General features: G+C 36.6%; 1 protein-coding gene across 8 annotated transcripts in view; it reads left to right on the top strand.

Moving 5' to 3' along the window:
* The window catches only part of CTBP1 (C-terminal binding protein 1), a 249997-nt gene that overhangs the window by 5080 nt on the left and 227734 nt on the right, over positions 1 to 17183 (top strand). For 2 of the 8 annotated variants that reach the window (XM_074587339.1, XM_074587331.1), the window contains exon 1: positions 197 to 299. The exons of 3 other annotated variants lie outside the window; for them this stretch is intronic. The gene's annotated coding sequence lies outside the window, so the exon portion shown is untranslated. Of the gene's footprint in view, positions 1 to 66; positions 300 to 17183 lie in introns of those variants that run through there. 3 more of the 8 variants (XM_074587320.1, XM_074587322.1, XM_074587336.1) reach the window with 3 other exon arrangements.

Raw genomic sequence — 17183 nt, 5'->3', positions numbered from 1 at the left:
GGGGGGGTTTAGAAAGAAAGCGCTGACACAGCCTTAACTACAGAGCAGTGCCCTGCGTGCTGCTGCAAGAATTGTCCAGGCAGTGTTTTCTGCTTTCCTGCCATTGTCCTTTACATTCCTTTAATTCATTCCATTTTTAACTTTCTGAAAGTTTGATCTGATTTAAAGCCCCCGGCGTGTGTGCAGAAGGCAGAGGAGTGAGGTTGTCAGAGTAGCATGGACTTGTTAATCTCAGCCTGATCTTGTCAGTAACAGCAGAGCAGAGGGAGAGGAACTCCGGCTGGGGCAGCGCTCCAAAGGTTTGTCTGTTATTTTTATACCTAAATTACGTCTCGGTAGCAAACTATTCGGTATGCCGAGCGTTGTTTGCGATCCGCAGATGCCGTAGTTGCGAATATGTGTGCGTTTAGCCGTGTTGTTTGTTTGCAAGAAGGGAGGTTTTGCCTCTGTGTGCATCGGAGAGAGAGAGAGCGAGCGAGTGTGTGTTACGATCGGGGAAACGCTGAAGAAGAAGAAACCCTGTTGGTTCTCCATGCAAATGACCGCTTTGGTTGTAACAAAAGCCTTGATGTTGGGCTTGGAAAAATGATCTGACAGTGTAACAACCCCAGGCCACTTTCGCCATGTTTTTGTTTATTCATGTTTCATTCCGTTTTCAGTAGCTATCTCGCAGATGTTTCCAATTTCACTCGTTTTTATTTTACACCGTTGAGCCTTTTTGGAGTTAGCAAGAAAACGTGTGAAAGAATGTTAACAAAACAGAGAGGTGTTGCAGATGTTTATACTTTAGTTCTTGCGTTGCTCCTGACAGTACTGGCACAGGGATACGGTGCATATGAAGGAACGTAAGAAGCATCTGTTTTAACTACCGAGCTTGTAATTTCGAAATGTGCCCGTTGTAACTTGAATATTAACATAAACAGATGAAGTGAGCACGTTCCCGGTACAATGTGGCTAGTCGAGATCTCATTTGTTTGCTACTGTTTTTGCAAGGGAGAAAAAAAAAAAAAGGCGAGTAAGAGCGAGGAAAGGAATATCTGTGACACAACATGTATGCTCCTAGATAAACTCCTGCCATCTCAGAGTGCCTTTAAATATTTGAACAGCTTCTGTTAAGTCAAATAAAATTGGTTACCATGAGAAACAAAAAAGTCTAATAGAATAGTTGAGCACACTAATGAAAATCTGAATGTAAAATTGTTTCAGAATCATTCAAATAATTGAATTAGACAGAAAATCTTTTTAATAACAGTCATAGTAACACATTTAAACATTTTAGCTTCTGAGATCTTGGAAAACAACACACACAGTACAGAAATAGCAGAGGTGGATGGTATGTTATCTTACAGTTGCATAAATTGAAACGTAATTGTCTTCTAATGATATTAAAATCAGCCTGTTTGTAGGATTTTATGCTTGTTGACTGTATCGAGGCATACACAAATAAAATCTTTAATCTTAAAGGACAATGATTCAATGTCCGGAGCCAGTGGTTAAATCAGATGTGGTAACTATGGTGAGAGGTAAAGTTACTTAGCTTCTCACAGACCATGCATATGTGGATTTCTTTTCGTGTAATGGAGATTAAGGAGGAAAGGATTAGAAAATCTAAAGAGAAATTTTGAGCAGGAGACCTGTAGCCTTGCTCTGGGAATTAACACTGAGGAGGCTTTTAGAACAGAGGCAGGGTGGAAGTAAACACTCTCTTGTAATATATATTGATGATAATTCTAGAAAGGAGTCTTCCTGTTTGGGAATATCAACAGCAGCTCATGCATACAAGAATGAAATCAATCCTCTCCATATTAAAATAATCCTCCTACTTCAACTAAACAAAAACAGAACACAGCATAGATTTTTACATTACCAAGTGACAGCTGCATAAAATCAGGTAAAGTCTGATATTCTGAATTAACTCATTTTATGTTCTTGCAGAATTAAGAGATATTGATTTATTTGGATTGTACAGCATTCCTATTTTTAAACATGCATATGATATGTATTTGGGATTTTTTTTTTAAACTTCAAAAATGGTGGTCATATGAAGTGGAAAATAAAATCAGAGCTTAGTGTTCTGGCTGGTAAATATTGGGGGAGTTTGAACTGCAGCCAGAGAGACTTTCACCACGTTTCTGATTTTCCTTGGGTTGAGAGGGTTCAGCGGTACCCGAGCTTTTCAGGGAAGAATTTGAGATTATGCTGATCAGCTCAGAGGGATATGGGAAGGATTGTCATGCTTGCACATGGAAGTCATATGTTCTGTGAAAACCACCAGAGATACTAATCAGCGATTAGCTATTTGGAATACTTAGGAAACAGAAAGGGGAGAGGTCAGGTTTAATTTCCAGTATAGAGGGGCCATTTTCCTGTAGTAGTGAAAAGTATATTCACTATTATAGTGCAGAGACATCATGGGAGTATGAGGTATGTTCAGCTTTCCAATAAGAGAAGTCGAAACGTACTGGGGTTTTGGCAATGTTTTAGAAACATCTCAAAATATTTTAAAGTTTTTGAGTTTCCCCTCTTCCCTGCTCCGTTGTCCAACATAGTGGTTGAAAAGCACTTGTCTTAAGAGAAGTCCACAGTGGAACTCGTAGTTCAGCATAGTCTAGACACTTGGTGTTAAAACTTCTAAGGTGTTTGTGGATTTGCTAGGAAACGCTTTCATCTTTTTGTGGGTCATAATCCCACACTTTCCTTTCTCAAGTGTTCTAAGAGCGTGTTATCAGATAACCTGTTGAGGAGACTGTGTTCACTACTATGGTGCCACAATGTGGATTAAACCTGTGAATGGAATGTACGCTATTGGACTTCATGCAAAATGATAAATAGTACACGTGACAGCAATGTAATTCACATTCATTACAAATTGCTTTTACAATAGAAGCCATTAACTTAAAAATTATTGATTTTTGTATTAAAATTGTGATTTCTTGAAAAGTATTAAAAACTCACTAATTCTACTCTGCCCTAACAGGGAGAGAAGGAAAAGGAATTCTGTTGCTGCTCTTACTGAAAAATATTTTATTTTCTTCCCTATTGTTGGAGTTGACATTTGAATGGAATGGTACTTTGTTATTGCATTAACAATCGTTTATTATTTCAGATGAAAATTTTTATTTATATAAAGATTGCTGTTTTAGGTTGAAGCAGAAAACTTCCATAAACTAGAGCAAAATTCAGATATAGCTATTGATGTGTGACAATTCATTTCATTGTTCGATGTATTTTGAAATTGTTTTATCATCCTTCTTTATTAGGTTATACTATATTTACGAGCAATATATCTGATATTTTCAGGCACAGGACACTGTGCAACCTAATGGATAGGACAGTTGAATTGGAGCAAATAGGGCTTTCCTTGCTTTGGTATTGGATTAGGGCAAGTCAATTCACCTTTCTGTTTCTGTTGTCTGTCTATGAAAGGGGTATAATGGTAATTCCTTTTTAAAGTACTTCACTGTCTACTGATGAAATGTTGAGAAAAGCAATAGTTTGTCTTACAACAGCACACACGACCAATAGATGGTGCATACTCACATAATATTTGTATCAAATGTCATTAAGCATTAAAAAAAATTAAAACACAAGTGATTTGATAATAAAGTGTTTCCAGAAAAAAGCTCAGGGATAACCCTGATAATGTATTTCCAGCCTGTTGCTAATTTAGAAGTTTTGTAGGTAGCTGAGTACCAGCTGGCTGGTTAGTACCTTGTTATTGAGTATTGACAGATTATCGATGTCTGTTTTAAAATTTCAAACAAAAGATGTGCTTTAATTGACTTGTTTGGCTGTTCTGTTGGGATTCAGCCAGAAGTGTAGTTCTAGCAGCATCCTACGGTGTTGGAAAAAAGCCCCTCTCCATTTCCCCAAGGAGACTATTTACAGTAGTATTGGAGAACTTCTGTCCTTCTCGATGATACTTGTAGATTGCAAAAACAAGAAATGCAAGATTGAGAATTCCAGTGCAAAAGGCTATGTTTGTGCTCAAACAGCTGAATACTTTCACTTAAGTCACTGCATCTACTGAATTGAATAAGGATTTTCAGGATTAAAGTTTACAGTATTTATCTTGTTCTCTTTGTGCATGGTCATGGAAATTCTCCAATGCAATGCAAAGTTTAAAGTGTACTAAGATCTCTGAGAGACAATTATTACTGCATTTGCATTAGTTTCAGGTGCATTGTAGGGTGTATGGGATAGCTTAATGCTGAAAAAGTGTGAAAGTTTAGGAAAAATGAGGGTGGACTGTCAGCCTTTACAGGTTATTCATCACAGTTCACAGTAAGGCTTATCATTTGTGACTTGCCAAGGACTGATCAGTTTAATCAATTGCCAGAGAGGAGCAGTTAAATATTAAATTTGATGGTAAAATTTAAGAAATTATACTTTGAAGTACAAATTGCATCTTAAATTTCCACAGCTTTCTTCATGTGTTACTCTGCTTCAATCTACTAGTATCTTTATAGATAGGAGAGTCAGTGTTTTGTTACTGAAAATGGCCATTTGCGGTTTTCTCTTCTTGGATATAGTTGAAACAGCCTGAAACACTTTAAAAAATATACTTGTATTTTGTTCAAAGAACCAGATTTTATTCTAAAAAAAGAACTTTAGAATCTTAAAAACAAATTTCTCCAACAGTTTTCCATTTGACAGGAATATTTTTCTTTATCTGGAGAACAAGCCAATATGGCTTAGTCTGTAAAATTTGTTTATACAATGATATTTTCTGTCTACACAGTGCCTGGAATATGTCTTAGCACATAAATAATAGGATAAATAAAGTTTTTGTATCTAAACAGCTTCTGTTTATGTTTCGCAGTAAGAAGTGTGTGTGTGTGTAGAAGGATTCTTTTGGCTTTGAGAAACTGAATGCATGCTCTGTCTAGTAAATTATGTCATTTGTTAGCATGGTAAATCTTAGAGCATCAACTACATGACAGTTTCCCTTTAGAACAGGAAAGATTAGGTGGGGTTTCTGTGGAAATCATTATAACTTATGCTATGTTGTTAATGTATTTATCTACATTTCTCAGATAACTGTGCTTGGGTTTTGTAGAGGAAAGTTAACCAGCGAGAATGGTGTGAACTGGTAATGCCTGTGCCAGTTGGAATATCTTCCCTGTATTTTGCTAGGAAATAATGATGGTTTGAAAGCTTTTGCGTGCCCTTTTTTATAGGTCTTTCATCATTTCCCTGCTTTGCTTCCTGATATGCCTCCAGAAAGAGTACAGCATGATGTTTTCTTATATCTCCTCTTAAACTGTAAAATGTATGTGTATGACCTCTTATCTTTTGGTACTTTGCTTATACTGCACTGTGACAGGCAAGTAGAGATAGAAGTTGATATTTAAAGAGTATATTACTCTAAGTACTTTTATACATAGTACCTTTTTTGAACATCTACTCTTCTTTCACCCTCCATTTCTGCAGTGAGGGAGTGATACCGGGGTCACAGTCATTCTGACTTCTCAGTGTAAGTGGTGTGCATTTGATCTAGTGCAGTTAGTATATCATTCCTCAGGCCCTCTGGTAGAAACAGATACAAAAAATGAAGTCCGTGATATCCTTCAATGTGAGTTGGGAGAGAAGGTGACCAGTGCAGTTCAGGTTGTGAGACAAAGTTGAAGAGTTCTGTTACGCTTACGTTGTTGTGTATGGGTTGATATGTTTCCCCATACGCTGGCACAGAAATTAAAGAAAAGATCCTGTTTACTTTTGGGGTCAAAGTATCTGGGAAAGTTTCTCTGGAGAAAAAAATTGCCATTTCCCATTCTACTCAATAACTGTGGGACAGGAAATTGATTTTGCAGATTTTTACTTCCTGGGAAGTCAGCTTGAAGAAAAGATTGTGGTAGAGTCATTGCACTGTAAAAGTTAAGCAGATGAAATCCTTTATTTAAGATATACCGTATTACTTTCAGCCCTACATTGTTATACTGGTGAAGATGTCAAAACCAAGGTGATGTATTTATCCCTGTAGGAGCAATTCAAAATTTGTCTTTTCTGATTCTCCACGTGACTATATAAAAATAAACACAGTTGCATCCTGATTGTGCATCAAGGTTTCTGGACCTTATTGATACTTACTTTGAATAAGACTTAATTAAATCTAGGTCACATTGCTTTTAACTTGAGCCCCAGTTAAAGGAGGACTTAATCTATGGGAGTGCTAAAAACTTGTCCAGAAAATATTGACTGCTCCTCTGTGACTGGAGGGAAGCAGTATGAACCTGTAGAGGACAAGAAGTTAGCAGAGTGCACAAGTTGTAAGAATAGGTAGTTCCAAATTTCTAATTAGCTTTGTGCAGCAAAATTACTAGATACATAGATAACTATGGCAGATATTTTAAGCACTCATTAATGTCATTCTAAGTTTTGGATGCTTGCACTTGATTTTCAGCTATTTTGTTCTGTATTTGACTATACAGTTAACGTTGTCCCTCATTGTTTTTTTCAGTGTTTATGGTTGATAGTATTTTTCCTTGTAGTAGTGTGTTCTAAATGTGTATATATATTTTTTTTCCCCTGATTGAGTCCATTGGTGATAGCTTTGCCTGCTTGTCACAAGTTTCCCAGAAATGCCAATAAGATTTTCTGTTTCTTTGGATGTGTTTCTAGATGGAGCAATATCGGAATTAGGTAAGGAAAGGTTCAGCACTCTAGTCTTGAGGTGATTCATAGATTGAGGTTGTCCAGATCCATCTTGGGAGAAACAGATAGTCTGTTAGCAAGCCTGAAGATGTAAGTGAGTGGTTTCTGGGTTTAGGGGTGTACAGGATACTGACCCTTCTCTTAGCATATTGCTGTGGTTCAACCCCAGCCAGCAGCTAGAACCACACAGTTCCTTACTCCTTCCCCTCAGTTGTGATGGAGGAGAGAATTGGAAGGGTAAAAGTGAGGAAAAACTCTTGGGTTGAGGTAAAGACAATTTAATAGGTAGAGCAAAAGCCACGCACGCAAACAAAGGAAAACAAGGAATTCATTCCCTGCTTCCCATAAGCAGGCAGGTGTGCAGCCATCTCCAGGAAAGCAGGGCTCCATCATGTGTAATGGTTACTTGGGAAGACAAATGCCATAACTCCAAACATCTCCCCTTCCTCCTTCTTCCCCCAGCTTTATCTACTGAGCATGATATCACGTGGTATGGAATATTCCTTTGGTCATTTGGGGTCATCTGTCCCTGCTCTGTCCACTCCCAACTTCTTGTGCATCCCCAGCCTACTCACTGGCAGGGTTGTGTGAGGAGCAGGAAAGGGCTTGACTGCTTAGCAACAACCAAAACCAGCTGTGTGTTATCAAAAGTATTTCTCATCCCAAATCCAAAACAGCACTATACCAGCTGCTAATAAAAATGTTAACTCTATCCCAACTGAAACCACGACACATATGGGCAGCATGTTCTAATGAAAATTATGAGTACAGTCTTGAAAGTTCCTCAGTGTGTTTATGTTTGCTTCTGTCTCAAGAAACAACGTTTTGTCAGCTGTTTTCTATCCCAATGCTTTGATTTTATAGGCATTTTTCCATGTGCTTAATAATGATGAATCAGATAGGGTATTGTCAGCTGGAGATCCTCAGATTATATCAATAGGGGTAGAGTCCAAAATCTTTTCTAATGTTTTGAGAAGAGGCAACGACATATTCTGACACTTGAAAGGTAAGGTTGAAGTGTGCAGAGCACTATGCTACGTATTTCTGCTGTATGTTTTGGGAGTAGTGTGAACAGTTGGACTCGTGTCATTTTCAGGAAACCACTTCTGAGTGACAGACATTTCTATAATGTTATTTACTTTGAATTCTGACAATGTCATAATTAGAAATTAATGTTTGAGAAGAAATGATCTGGACCTGGGACAGTAACTTGTTTAATATCCAGTGTCAATTTTTCAACTCTTCCTTAATGTTAAAGTATCTTTCCTTGATGATAAATTTAATGCCTTTGGGTTATAAAAAGCAAGGGGGTTTGTGTAGAGTCTTAACTGTGATGTTCAGACTGGGATAACTTTGGATCCTAAAAGGTGTTGTCTTAAATTTAAGCATTCGTTAATTTCAGCATTAGGCTTTAAACTTTAATTACTAAAACATGTTACCATTTACCATCTTTGTTAAGCCTCACAGGAGGCTTTTTTAGAGATACAAGCATGAATTTGTAGGAGTAAGCCTGCTGTAGTTTCAGAATTCTTTCCTAAATTTGTAATTGGTATAAAAGTGGTCTTAGTTGGCAGTAATCAAGTTTGTATAATTCTGGAAGATGTTATTGTGTGTATGTGTTGAAGTCCACAAAGCCAATGTATACCTAAAGTTGCTAAGAAGGCTTTTTTTGAGCCAACAGTTATTTATTTTAAGTCTAGAAAGTCTTTTATGTTAGTGGGCTGTTACCCAATGCTAATTAAAAATGACAGTCACTATTGTTGCAAATAGTAACCATTGAATATGCAATAAAAACATCGAAACCAGACTATTAACTGCAAAGTGGCTAAAAATATGCAGTGCAGATACTAATTTGTCCTGTCATCTTGAAAAGTTATCCTTCAATAAGGAACCTATCTGGTGAGGTGTTTTTCTCTTAAATGAGCTTTTTTGCTATTAGTGGTCTTTGCATGTGCTTTAGAGCCTTGAAATGAAAAGCATGATGTAACCAATAGGTATTACAAAGATCAGATAATTTTAATATGATTTTTAAAGAGGTATTTGTAGAGTTCTGGCTTAGACCTGGTGCACTTTGATGGCAAAAATGTTATATATTTAATCATCTTGGGATTGCACTAAAATTTTAATTTAGAAATAGTGTTATGCCCAGCTACTTGTCAAAGTAATCCATTTCTCTTTATACTAGTGGCTGCATTATTTAGTTTCACTGCCGTGAAAATTTTAGACAGTTTGAAGCCTGATTCAGTATTTTTTCAAATTGGTGTTCACATCGATGTCAAGACTGACAATAAAAGTCAGTCTTATAAAAAAAAGTAGGATAAAGCACTAGATTATAATATAACATTCCATTTTTGTTGTTCAACATCTGGATACATATCTTTGGATAGGATAGTTAACTTGAGATTAAATTAAAACTAAATTCAGTTTAAATTTTAAATGAAATAAAATATTGGCACATTATCACTATACAGTAACAAAGAAATGATCTTTTATATTATATGTGTGCTGATTCTCTAAGGAAGAATATAGTTCTCATAAAACCATTATGAGTAATGAAATTGGTATGTATACAAAATGAGTAATATATTGGGGTTTAACAAATCAGTGATATATCAAAGGTGGTTTCCAGCAATACTTTCTTGTCAGATGTGGTGTATCCTTTAAGCTTTATTGGTGCAGCTTGTCAGCAGAATGAACAAACATCCTGTCCCTCTTTAGTCTTGCTACCAAAAGAAATAACATTACATTCAACCAAAAATATTATACATTGTCAAAGACAAACATGCCATGGTAACTGGCACTTGCATGTCCCAGAGCAGACTTTGTGATGAGGCTTCCCTCTTCAGCATTGACTCTTGAGTAATTAGGAAGGTTATGCTAAGTAAGCATCAGGGGGAATTTCTGCTACAGTTCTTGTGTGGGAAAAGAATTTGTCATATTGCCAATTGCAAAACCCAGATCCAACAAGAATCTGGAATTTGAACTGACGGGCTTCCATTGTTTGAGTTTTCAGAGATCCTGGTAAAATTCAAAAAGGGTCAGAAGAATTTTCTGTTTTCAGAGATGTGCGCAAAATCTATATGAAATCTGTATAGATTAATCACTATGAGATTAATCACTATGAGATTAATCTATACAGAATATATATTTAGCCTGTTTACAGTGCCTTATTAAACCTAGTTATTGACCAGTTTTCTGTTCTGCTGGACACTATGTCAATCTAAAGAAAAAAGTTTATCCCTGAAGAGTATGAAAGAGGAAACAGAAGATAGATTCACACAAGCCGTAGTTAAGTAACTGTGACTATTAACAGAAAGTTCTCTGCAAGCCTGATGTGAGGGGCAGATGAATTATAGTGGTGCTTGCTTGGAAGTACAGCAAACGTGCAGTGGATATGCTGAGCTGATTGGTAGCGAGAGGCTGTCTTTCATGGTCTCTGATGGACTAAATGAGAGAGTGCAGGTAAGATGATTATAGGCTGTGTCTAAAAAATATCTTTTCAGCCTCGTTGATGTTTGTGTACCCTGTAGAGGCTTAGAGAAGAATGTTTCAATGGTCCTTTCTGCTCCTTCCTAGCAAAAAGTGTCCTGTAGCAAGTTGTGTAGTCACCTGATGATCTCTATGATCCTTCCTCTTCTCTAGAGAAAACATCTGGCATCTTTTCACCAACTGCTTTTAGTGCTAGAGCTCTAAACTTTACAGTCTTTGTCTTCTCCCTTCTATGTGGTGTGTGGATGGATTGCTTGCTAAGACCTAATACCTATTTAAGCAGAGCAGAAAATTTACTGTCTGAGCCTGGAAATACAATTATGCCTTCAAATAGCGAGAGCTGGTGCAACATGTCCTCCCCAATGAGAAGTCTTCCCTATTCATTCTTTACATTATTTTTCTCTAGTTAGTGATGGTTCTTTGATATTTGGAAGTCCCTTATCTGGGGAGGATATGATAAGAGTTACTTAGACTATAGAGCAGGAGGGAGAGTGAAAGTGCCACCTTTTGTGGCTGCTGTTTGCCAAACTAGGTATGATTCTGTTATACTGTTCTTTTTCAGTGGGGATTTACTGTTGCAAGAACATTTGAAATAAACTACTAATCATTTGGTTTTGCTTATTTTTGCTTTCTAAACACAGGATTATAAAGAAAGACTTCATGATGTAGATTGTTTGGAGATGTATGTGTTAAGATCAATAATGTAATAAAGCATTTGGACACAATCATGCTTAATATGACAGGTTATGACAGGTGTTTTACAATTTGGTGTTAAAGAAAAAATTTGATGTGGACCCAAACATATATTTTTTTTAATATTCTTAATTGCAGAGGGGAGGAAAGGGGATAGAAAGAAGACTGAACTTAGTCAGCTTTGTTAATGCTATAATATACTTCATATGTAAAAGCAGAATAACCAAAAAACAGGATACTGTCATTTTTTAATTCGCCTTGTTTCAAATGTAGACCATCTTCATTGTCGGTCATTGCATCCATGTGCGTTGTGTTAAGAATTATGCTATGATATTCAAATTTTGAAGCAATATAACTTTTTGCTTTAAGTGTTTAGTGAGCTCTGAAACAGGAGGAGGAGAAAGAAAATTTGTTCCCTCCTCCAACTGGTTTTGGAGGATGAGGTTCATACTTGATTTTCTGATGTTGAAACAACTATTACATTTACTTCTAATTCCAGATCAAATGGAAGGTGGGAGCTCCTGGCTGATGCTGATCTGATCATAGGTTAACTTGATAGTCACCTTTAATATGGTGTTTCTAGCTTTCTGTATAGTTTTGTATGCTTTTAATGGATTTGAATTATAGTTGATGAACTACAAAGGTGAGGTAGAGCTGAGAGGTAAGGCAATAATGCCACCTCTGTGTTATTTCTTAGTCAGCTTTATAGCATAGTAATACACTGCCAAGCAATAGAAAACATTGTTAACTTCTATTTGATATTAAAACATATCACCAATACTGTAATGGCTCATTGCTCTTAAAGCTGAATATTGTTTCTTCATGCATTTCCATTGGAATCAGTAGGGGCTAATCTCAGTGGTCTAGAAACGTTGTGAGTCATGGTATGGCCAAGCCAAATTAAGATAATGCCTTTAGGATTCTTTTGTACGCCTTCTCAGTTTAATTTTACTAGATATTTTTTTTTTAAACAACCAGAAATAACTTGTGCACTTTTCTTTCTGATGTATTTTCTGGTACTGTCCAAAAATATAGAGCTGAATATTGGTGAGAAATCAATGGAGGTATTAAAGCAAGTTGTTTTCAATAAAAGTCTGTCTGACATAAAGTTCTTTTCTCAGCTAGAACAGGCAATAATTAGACCTAATAGTTAGAGACCAAATTTTCAATGTTGATGACCTAAGATTTAGAAATTACAAAGAAAGTTTTCGCTTCTGCTTTAAAGAATCTTTGTAGCTTTTTCTATTTCTGCATGATGGATTTCTGGAAGAATTATCTTAAAAAATAACAGCTGTTTTTGGCTTTTATTTGTCAGGTGTTTTTGTAGTAGAGTATGTTTAATGTTGAGACAAAATTAAGGAAAATTAACCCGTAATTGAAGACATGTCTTTTTGCAAAGTGACATAGACTAATATGGCTAGTGAGAGGGATGCATGAGCTCCGCACCAGACATGAATTGTGGAACTGTACCAAATAGGTGGTTGGTCACTCCTGACAAACTGTTTATAGTTATTTGTTTTCCACCAAGATGAGTACTTCAGGATAAGGGAAGGTGAGCAATGAAAGTAAGAGGGTGCTTGCCAGTGTGATAGTTGTATGAGAAAACACATTTGGCTTGTCACTTTGCTCATGATTTTTATCAGTGAATGTTGCTGATAAAATTGTGACATATTATTTCACCTGTGATGATACTGAGGTTAGGTAATTGAGACCAAAGAAACCCTTTAATCTCTCATGTTCAGCATTTAAAAAAGTATGTTTTTCATGGAGTTGTTCTGGGATTCTTTCAATATTTTATTTTTTGTTTCGTGGTACTCCATTTGACTCTGTATTTCATTGCAAGTAGCAAGATGCAAAATTTTATTAAGATTTTATTAAATTGTCATGTAGGCCTAAGTCTTGGAAAACCTGACTTGAAAGGGGGAATAAAAGGACTAATTAGAGTTTAATCTGATGAGAAGGTTACTAAAGGTAGTCATAACAGCTTTCAGGTGTGCATGAAGTTTTTGTAGAGTCATGGTGGAAAGTACAAAAAATAATGAACTTGGATCACAGCAAGAGAGAGTCAGATCACAGCAAGAGAGAGGTTGAACTTCACTAAAATCAAACCAACAGATTTTTTTTTTTTTAAGCATAATGATACAGAAGCTCTGGGATCAGCTGCCTGGAAATCCTACACATACTCTGTTATCTGAGATCTTAAGCTCCAGTTTAGACAACTTTTGTCAGGAATGAGACAAGTATAGAATCATAGAATCATAGGGTTGGAAGGGACCTCTGGAGATCATCTAGTCCAACCCCCCTGCCAGAGCAGGGTCACCTAGAGCAGGTTACACAGGAACATGTCCAGGTGGGTTTTGAATGTCTCTAGAGTTGGAGACTCCACCACCTCTCTGGGCAGCCTGTTCCAGTGCTCTGCCACCCTCAGGGTAAAGAAGTTCCTCCTCGTGTTTAGGTGGAACTTCCTATGCTCAAGTTTGTGCCCATTGCCTCTTGTCCTGTCCCCGGGCACCACTGAAAAGAGCCTGGCCCCATCCTCCTGACACCCACCCTTTAAGTATTTATAAGTGTTGATAAGGTCACCCCTCAGCCATCTTTTTTCCAGACTGAAGAGACCCAAATCCCTCAGCCTTTCTTCATAAGAGAGGTGTTCCAGTCCCCTAATCATCTTTGTAGCCCTCTGCTGCACCCTCTCCAGCAGTTCCCTGTCCTTCTTGAACCGGGGAGCCCAGAACTGGACACAGTACTCCAGGTGCGGCCTCACCAAGGCAGAGTAGAGGGGGAGGATAGATGATCTCGGCTCGGGAAAGGAGCAGGCCAGGTGACCTTTTGAGCTCTCTTCCAGTTTCTTTTTCTATGAACCTAAGAATAGAATAGGACAACCATGAAAAGTTTCGGTACCTCTTGCCTTTTTTTATTGTGGCTTTTAATGAAAGAGATGCAGCTTCAAGTCAACATTTTTTTGTTTGTTTGGCACTTGTATTCTTGGGCAGTTAACTGTCAGCAATAACTAGCATGTTTAACTACTTTCCAGTATGCAGGTATAAGTATTATATGCTATCAGTTCATTTGCCAAGATTCAAGTTGTCTGCTCATTTGAAAGTGTTCTTTAATACTTTCTAATGTATGCAAGGACATTAGTATGCAGCTGTTTAGGAGTGCCTGTCAATGAGTTGGTGTGATCTGTGTTTCGGTTTTCGTCTCTTTTGAAAAATCTCTCTTCAGAATGTGCCAGCTTTTCCTATTCTGCAGTTTGGCTTTAAAGATATGAGAGACAGCTCTGGAGCGTTTTCATCCTGTGGGTTTTTTAATCTGGTGTGGCCTGCTATTTTATGAACTCTCTAAGTGCATTTGTGTAAATGCTTATTCAGCCCTCATGAGTTTATTCATGACTATATCACTAAAGCATTTGGGAGTTCATTATGTTCATGCTTCCACATGAATGAATTTGTTTTCTCTGAAAGTGGAGTTTTTAAAGAATTTTCTTCTTAATTTCCAAAGCTGTTGACCTACTGTTATGTAATTGTGCAATTGCTACTTACGCAATAAAAGCTCAGCATTTGCATAGCTTCTCGTTCAGCCTTGTGCACTGATTTAGATGGCTGAATCTCCAGGAGAGGTTGGTGGGAATTCAGGTGCATTGACCAGGTTCCAGTCTCATTGCTTGCACCCTTTTCACTGTGCACTTCTGGAAGCATTTGAGAATCCCTTGGTTTTTTTTATTTTTGGGGTTTCTCACCTCCCATCCCCTCAAATATGAGCGATTTAATGAGAAAATCTTAGTGTCCTCCCAGCGTAGTCTTAGTCACATGGAGTAAACCAAATGAGACTCCTGAGGAGAATGACTGTATTTACTGTTCCACCAGAAACCTCTGCCCAAAAATTTGATGATTAGATTTGTCTGTTGTTTGTCTGTAAGGACAATTCTGTCTATAGTATTACGGCTGACGGATTATTTTTTTTAGGGGGTTACCTCATAGTGTGCCTGGACAGACAACCCAAAGTTAGCTGGAGAAACTGTAACTTTCTTTTATTCTTCATGGCCCGAGTGTTTTGTGTGATGTAATTAAGTTGGATCTTGAGGCCCACCTGCAGAAATAGTCTGATGAAATTGGTCAAACGAACTTTTAATTAAAGTAGGCACCCAAAAATGATTATGTGTTTTTTTTAATTTAAGGTTTTTATCGACTGCAAACTTGTACTCAAAAGACCACCTTTTTTCTTACAGCAGATTTGCTTCAAAAGTGTCTGGATGGAAATGCATTCACTCACTAATTTAAAAAAAAAAAAATCAAACTTTTGTACTTAAATGTTGTTTAGACTGTGTGGTTTGAACTGTTCCTTAATCCAAAGGTTTAATAAGACTATTTCCCAGATTGTTTTCAATGGCGGATTGGGAGCTAAATTCTTGTTTTACCATAAGAGTGAAAAAATTTTAGTATTCTCAAACCTGTTTCTTTTTGTCTGCCTCTTTCTCAGGGTCAAATTCTTGAAAACTTCCTTTTGGATTATGTGAAGAAATGTCTGCTTTCTGTTGCCAAAATAGCCCATGGAAACATGGCAGTACTTCATGTGGTTCTGAAATCGAAAGCAAGGCTATGTGTAATGTGCTACATTAGCATGGCAGGGACTGGGATTCGTTTGGTTGTTCCTAAATTAAAACTGATTTATACCCACAGAAGCTCCTAAAGCTTCTAAGATATCTCTTTTTTTTTCCTCCTCTCACTTTGAAATCTCTATAGCAGAAAGCATGTTTCTAGATATCCAAACAGGTAGAAACACTTAACCAAGAAATTTTAAAGATAAACGAGTAGAATATGTGGTCTCTTCCCTAGAAGCATGTGGGGTTTCTTAGCAGTCTGTTCAAGTTCAGAAATGGACTGGGCTTTTTATCTTGTATTCTGTTGAAGGCTAGTATGTCCTGTTGATCTTGCTTGTTATTACAGACTATTTTCTAGATCGATCTAAGTGGTACTGTTGCTTGAAAATTGAGTTCCCATTAAGTGTAGTACACTATATTTTGCATTTTTCTGGCTTGTTCCAGACAATGGCTCTGTGTTGTAGTAATAAATCTGTGATGTTCATTAACTAGAAAACAAAATAGGTAAATAATACACAAACGATATGCAGAAATTCTTGTACTACTTTTGAAGTCATTTGACCCCTAATGAATCATGTTAGGCTAGCAGAATGATTTCTGAAAATGTCCCCTGTAGAGAGAATTGATATAAAATAACTTTAACCAAAATAATATGTAGGTGGTATTACTTTGTTGTTTGCTTTGTCTTTTTTGTTACTTTTTATGTTGCAGCTGAACCTCTTTAGTATATTAAAAATGAACCAAGAATGTATATATGTAGTAACTAAATCTTAAATTATAGCTTATATTGTTTCACTCCTATTCTGGAGAAGCTGGAAAAAAATTTGCAGACTGTTTTGTAAATGCTCTTGCATGTTGTAATTTAAAATAATGAGTATGTCATTGTATTACTAGAATTACTCATAAATTTACATTCCTTGTTTTTCATTCTCAGTGTGTAAATTGCTACAGGGAAATTGCAGGACCAAGTATGCTGAGTCTCAGAAACATTTATTAAGTTTTCCTTTCTGTGATTAAAATTTGTCTAATTCCCAAGTGCTTTAAATTCAAGTTTGAACATATATTTTAATATCTTTTTATTTTTTGAATAGATGAAGAGTACTTTAAATAGTGTACCAAACCTTTTGTAGTTTAAGCGTTTGGAGTACATAGTATTTGATGCTAAGAAGCCTTATGAATTAGTTGTTTTTAAAGAGGAGGGGAAAGGAGCAATCTAAGAGAATGCTCTCATTTGTTTTGAACTTTCCTCTTGATCTGAAATATTTAGAATGCTAACATTTTTATGAGGATTATACATTTTTTTGCTAAGAATGAATTTATAAAATAAAACTCAAGTATTCTAAAAGCATTTTCATGCTTTTCTAGTCTTCTGTGAAATAGAATTGTAGGCGCTCTGAAGAACAAGAATTTATTTTCATTGGTGACTAGTAAGAGGGATGGTTTGAGTCAACTCAGCACAACTAGGAGTGAAAAGTAGAACAAATCAACTTGAAACTTTGTGATATGCTTGTTGCTTTCTGGAAGTACCTGAAGTATATATAAAACACTTGGATGTTTAGGTCTGTAAAAAGCTGGCTAACAAGTTTTGTGTTTCAGTATTTACAATACTTAGATTACTATTTGATTTCTCATTATTTTAATTACAGCCAGTAAAGTGATAATAAACTGCCAAAAAAATTGTACAGACTTGGATACTGTTTATTGATTGCCAGACATCAGCATAGGAGCTGATCTGATTTACCATACC

The sequence above is a fragment of the Larus michahellis genome, chromosome 5, assembly GCF_964199755.1.
Source record: "Larus michahellis chromosome 5, bLarMic1.1, whole genome shotgun sequence".
Classification (NCBI taxonomy): domain Eukaryota; kingdom Metazoa; phylum Chordata; class Aves; order Charadriiformes; family Laridae; genus Larus; species Larus michahellis.
This window is presented reverse-complemented; position numbering and strand designations above follow the sequence as displayed.